We start from the raw sequence: 6582 nt of genomic DNA on the forward strand, positions 1-6582 counted from the left end.
TACCCCTCTCCTTCCTCTCTGTCTCTCTCTTCCCCTCCCGCAGCCAAGGCTCCATTGGAGCAAAGTTGGCCCAGGCGCTGAGGATGGCTCTGTGGCCTCTGCCTCAGGCGCTAGAACGGCTCTGATTGCCGCAGAGCAATGCCCCAGATGGGCAGAGCATCATCCCCTGGTGGGCATGCCGGGTGGATCCCGGTCGGGTGCATGCGGGAGTCTGTCTGACTGCCTCCCCATTTCCAACTTCGGAAAAATACAAATAAAAACAAAAAAACTCATGGTATCTATACTGTACTCTAAGTGCTGCATTAAACATACCACCCAGTTTTCAAATAGCTCCTCAAACACACAGACACGCAGCGGGAACAGCGTCAGCACCTGTCGGGCGGCAGCTGCCACGTTAAAATGTCCGCTACAGTTTCTTCCACTCTGTGTAAGTTTTTCATAATAAAGTGGGGTTTTTTTAATTGAAATACCTGTCCCCTCCAAAAATAAGCCATATCGAAACATGCCAGGTCATGTACGAGAGCGTAGGAATAACCTGGCCCCTGCTGACAGGCCTGCCACCCCCCAACCACCACCACTAGGGGAGCGGGCCCCCACCACCACCAGGGGAGCAGACCCCCCCCACCACCACCAGGGGAGCAGACCCCCCCCCACCACCAGGGGAGCAGACCCCCCACCACCACCAGGGGAGCGGCCCCCAACCACCACCACCAGGGGAGCAGACCCCCCCCACCACCAGGGGAGCAGACCCCCCCACCACCAGGGGAGCAGACCCCCCCACCACCAGGGGAGCAGACCCCCCACCACCACCAGGGGAGCAGACCCAACCACCACCAGGGGAGCGGCCCCCCACCACCATCAGGGGAGCAGACCCCCCCCCACCACCACCAGGGGAGCAGACCCCCCCCACCACCAGGGGAGCAGACCCCCACCACCACCAGGGGAGCAGACGCCCCACCACCACCACCAGGGGAGCAGACCCCCCACCACCAGGGGAGCAGACCCCCACCACCACCAGGGGAGCAGACCCCCCCACCACCAGGGGAGCAGACCCCCTCCACCACCAGGGGAGCAGCCCCCACCACCATCAGGGGAGAGGGCCCCCACCACCACCAGGGGAGCGGCCCCCCCACCACCAGGGGAGAGGGCCCACCACCACCACCAGGGGAGAGGGCCCCCCACTACCACCAGGGGAGCGGCCCCCCACCACCATCAGGGGAGGGGGCCCCCACCACCACCAGGGGCGGGCTTGCTCTGGGGAAAATGAGATGATCACCACCCGGTTCCTATTCTGAGACTCGGAGCTCCAGCCACCAAGGCAGAGTGACAATTGTCTGAGATGCATTAAAAGTTACAGTAGCTGCCAATGCTGCCTGCCTCCCATGGGACTGTCACCGAGGCCTGGGAGCCCAGGTCCCTGGTACGTCTCTCCCAGCTTGGGGGACAAGGAGCAGGAAGGGCAGCTGGCAGGTTTGAAAGGTCAATTCCAGCTAGAAGCTCTTTTCCTTTAACCATTTGCATTAACACTCGTCTCACATGGTCATGGACTAGGTGCCCACAGACACCACTGTTGCCATGGAAATGGCTCTGAAACTCGAACCCACTGTTTGGCCCCTCAGCCCCCAGGCCCAGCTTCCACTGCTGCTGTGACGTGGCCTCTCAAGGACTCGACACTTCCAGCAAAGAACAGCCTGGCACATGCTCACCAGCAGGGTGGAACCCTTTGCTGGGGGTACAGCGGCTGCTGGGAGCCCTGGTCAGGTCCCATGACCCCCCGCCCCCCACACTAGTGAGATGAGGAACATCTGCGTCACTGGCAAGGCACACTGTGTGACCACAAACAAATGGCTCACCCTCTCTGGGCTTGAGCCAGTGTTTAGACCCAGTCCCTGTGGTTCCTAAGCCAGGGGCCTGTGCCCCCCGACCTGCTGCACACACAACTTCATCACCAAGTGAGGGGCCGTCTCAGAGCTGAGCTCCAAAGGGTTGGTGCTCAGCAGGGGACCGGTAAGCATCCTGGCAGAGGTCCTAAAACCTGGTACTGCCCACAGCATGGCCCGAGCCCCAGGGTCTGCAGGAGGGCCCTGCGTGGTGGTCCGGCTGTGACTCCCGCCCCCACCCTCGTTGCTTCCCTCGTCCTCCGCCACCAGCTTTCTCTGTAAGAACTGGCATTGGGAGGCACAGGCCTGACACCCTGGAGTTTACATGGTTAGAACCAGGGCAGGGAGGTCTGCGGGCGGCTGGCAAGGATGCCACCGTCACACAAACCACTGGTTCTGTTTCTGGGTTCCTGGCTGAAGGTGTGCAGTCCTACAGACAGCTGCACAGAGGACATGGCCTTGTTTAGGCAATGGGGGAGAAAGCCAAGGATTTGGCCCCAATTTTTTGGAGGGGGCTGGCCTCCCCACACATGGTCCCTACTGGTCACTGGTCCCAGAGGAAGGAACAAATGTCCATCAGGCCTGCCCGCTGTCCCCACGTCCAGGTACTGACAAAGCAGAGGCTTCTGGAAGGAGCCTTGTCAGCAGGCAGATCTGGCGGGAAGGAGGGCTCGCTCGTCACTGGCCTCTTGAGGCGGGGTAGGGGGCGCACACATTAACTACCATATGGCTTTGGTGAGGCCTGGAGCCGCACACAACACCCCCCAGGAGCACACAGCCTCGGTCAACGTCCAGAACCAGTGAAAGTGGCCCAAACAAGGACCGGCTTCGGGACAGCTGCCCCCAGGGAGGAGAGGACTCCCTGAGGTGGAATGGCACAGCAGACAACCCTGGGAAGCCACCGTCTGGGCCACAGAGCCAACCCACATGGGCACAGGGACCCCAAGCCCACACAGCTGTAAATCACGGCAGGGCTCACGGGGCAGCCACCGCAGAGTCAGGCCCAGAGCCGAGAGTCCTAACGGCACAGGCGGCCTGGCCACAGCGGCTCCTTCGGCCCCTGGAGCACCGGGCGGTTCTGACGCGGACACAGCCTCACAGCCGACACTCAGCAAGAAGGTCCTGGAAGCGCTGGCCGGTGGCTCAGCGGGTGAGTGTTGTCCCAATGCACCATGGCTTTCGTCCCCGGGAGGACACACAGGAATCAACCACATGAGCGCATGGATAAGTGGACCAACACATCATTGTCCCCCCTCCCCACCCCCCGTCTCTCTAAAAGTTAATACATTTTTTAAAAAATTACTTTTAAAAAGGAGGTCCCAGAAGTGCCCCCACCAGAGCCCACCTGGTCGCAGCCTGGCGTGTGAGGCCATCCCCACATGCTCTCCTGGATGTGCCCAGTGATGGGGCTGGGCCTCAGGGGCCACACTGTGGTCACTGTGACATGGGGACAGCTCTGCAGCCGCACAGGGAGGCAGGTCCAACCTGCACAAAATCCCTCATGTCAACCGCTCCCCTTCCCTGAGGCCTCGAGAAAGGGGCGTAAAGTGCTCATAAGCGAGAAGCCAACGTAAGTAAACAATCGTCAGAACCTGGAAATCTCCAGTGACATTGAGGAGACGCTCTGCGCAGAGGAAGCTGGGGGCTTCGTGCCAACTAACTGTGACCTTAGCGTCCTGTGGCCGCGGTTTGTCAGAGTCCAGCGCTTCTGTTTCCCTGCTGGAGCCACTCGGGCAGGAGGCCAGAGGCCGGACGGTGAACTGAGCTCAGAACCGGAGCCCCCAGCACTGCCCCTCCTGAGAGAAGGAAGCCAGAAACAAGACAAAGCAGCTGCTGCTGTCCACGTCCCCCATGGACAGTGCTGGGCCTGCCTGCTTCGCAGGAGGAGGGGGAAGCTGAGCCCGCCGGTCAGGTCACACGTGCAGCCACCGCGGGGCCCGGGCGGCGAGTGCTGTCCGGCTACGTACAAGGAGACCAGCCTCCTGAACGGGTGACGCTGCACAGGCCACATGAAGCAGGGCATTGACCCAGCCCCACCCCCAGGAGTGACCGCACATTCATGCCCTCCACTTCCACACAGGGAAGCCCCACGTGTGCCGGTGTTGGGCAGGGCTGGTGGAGGTGTCCAGGGCAGGTGGCCACAGGGGCCCCAGACGGGGTCAGCATCCTTACAGGGGAGGGGCGGAGGTGGCAATGCTGTCTGCTGCTTAGACGGTCTGGAGGTGCTGGGAGCCAGCAGCGAGCCTCTGGCCTCCAGGACGGTGAGAAACAGGTTAAGTCACAGCCACTGCGGCCTGAGTGCAGCACCAGCAAGGGACACGGGTGTCCAGGTGTGCGGCTGTGTGCTGGCACTCGAGTCACCTCCCCTCTGGTGGCTCCCAGCTGTCCCGCAGTCTCCTCCCAGCACCCCTGCTCTGTGGGCGCTCGCTGGGCCTTAGTTGCAGAGGGAGGGAGCACACGTGTGCTCAGACCCACAGCCTCTGGATGACAACACCGTGACTATGGGCCTGTGGTGAAAGCAGGTCTCAGGGAAGAGGAGGAAAGGCGGCCAAGCTGATCCCCACACGGGCAGGGCCACAGGGTAGGGACGAGTGCCTGTGACCACTGCTGCTCACCAGAGCGCTCCGGCGCTCAGGGACGGAGAGTGTCCAGGCCGCACCCCAGCGCTGATCCTCCAGCAGGCCCGGACCAGGGCAGGTGTCTGGAGGACACTCGCGTAGCCAAAGACACGGAAGGCCACGCAGTGAGCAGGGCCACCCGGAGAGGCGGCACAGGACACGGCGTGAAGTGCACGGCGCCCCCACACACCACCTCCCACCTCAGCCCCCACCAGGAAGGCTGGTGGTGTCCCTGCAGGGAGACGGGACTGTCACACCACCTGCACCTGGGCCTCTGCCTTCTGGGTGGCTTCCAGGGTTTCACGTGGACCCTAACGCAAGGCAGAGGCTTTGCAGCTTTGTACTAGTGTCCTCAACGAGCAAGAGTGTCCCCACCTGCCATTTGGTCAGATAAGAGTTAAAATTCAAGACTAACTTAGCCTGGGGAGACACCACACGTGTTCAGCGTGGCTGCGGCCTGAGGAGCAAGGTCACAGGAGGGGGTGGGTGACGGGCCAACTGATGGGGTTCCAGAGCCCGTGAGGGAAGAGGCGGCGGAGACACTTGCTCAGGACTTCTCCCCACAGGTCCCACACCTCCGTCCAGACGGTCCTGCCCACGGCCAGCATGGTTACCCAGTTCTGATGGGAAGTCAACACTCCTCTCAGCGGCTACTGCTTCCCAAAATGACATTTCCCCAAGAGACGGCCATCCTCCTAGAAGGTGAGGGTGAGTAGATGCTGTTGCAATGGCCAGCGTGTCCACTCTGTCGGCCAGGTGCTGGGTGGGAGGTTCGCTCGAGGCTCCAACTCCTTACATAACGGAGTCGAATGGGCGTGGACCCAGCACACAGACAGCAGCATGGCGGCTGGGACACACAGACCACACCCCTGAAAACTGAGGAGGAAATCAGTTGCTTATTTATGAAACATCTAGATGTACTGTTCATATTTTAAAACAAGGTTTAAACTGTCGAGAAAAGTGCCATTAGCGCCGAGATTAAAGCCAGCATAAGCAGTGACCTTCGGGTAGGTGCTGATAATCACTCAGACCAACAGTCAAAGTTGATATAAATGGTATTTTATTTTTTTAAAAATCTCAGCATTAAGGATAAATTCTGCCTTCTTTGAAGCCATCCTTTCATATTAAAAAATAACAAAGCATCAGCAGAAGGAAGCAGACCCCTCCCTCTTCACACAGTGAAATTGTACACAGAACTCAAACAAAACCCCCAAGTCAAAACCTCAATTCTCTCACACCGTGAACAAAAAGTTGCTTTGGTAAATTATTTTTCTCCTGAAGCACGCCAATAAATATTTATATGAAACCCCACAAACATAGCTATTTTAATTTAGTCAGATACAACGGAAGAAAACCTCAGTGACATCAATGTTTGTGGATAGGGACTGTGACTCAGTGCAGGTTCCATCCCCACCTGGCTCGTCTTCAGGATGGAAGGACCGGAGCCATGAGGAGCTCGTGTGCCAACCATGCGCTCGGGTGTGTCACCGAGGTCGGGTACAGGCACCCGGCGTCACAGAAGTCCCAATGCCGGAAGCCCAGAGGCCGCCTCCACCTACTGAACACAGGTTCGCAGAGAGTGCAGCGTGAAGGGCGTGTGTGTGTCCGCTTCTCGGGGGTGTGCCGGGACAGCCTGTGGACTGAACTGTTCCCCTGAGGGAACGAGAACTCTCAACCGCCATTTCACTAACATGATCAAGCCCGCTGCGCTGTGGATCAGAGCCCACCGCTTCACAGTTGTAACGCCACTTAAGACACGCCCTGGCTTTCAAGGCTCGGTCGAGTAAACTCTTGTTCTACTAGAAAAACATAAATGGGTGAACGGATAAAGGGTTGACACAAGGCAGATATACAGACAGGTGACTGACAGGTGGTCAGACATGTGACAGCCGACAGACACGCCTACCCACCCGGCACGCCCACAGGGATGATGTGGACACGCACTTCCGTGGGACAGCACAGAAGCGCACCCTGAGCGGTCGAGGAATCCACAGTGTAACCAGAGATTCTCTGTCACCAGAGAAAGGGCCTGTTATCTCAACCAGCCGAAGACGGGAACCTGCACCGCCCACAGGCGAGAGCTG

This window comes from Saccopteryx bilineata, chromosome 6, assembly GCF_036850765.1.
Source record: "Saccopteryx bilineata isolate mSacBil1 chromosome 6, mSacBil1_pri_phased_curated, whole genome shotgun sequence".
Taxonomy (NCBI): Eukaryota; Metazoa; Chordata; class Mammalia; order Chiroptera; family Emballonuridae; genus Saccopteryx; species Saccopteryx bilineata.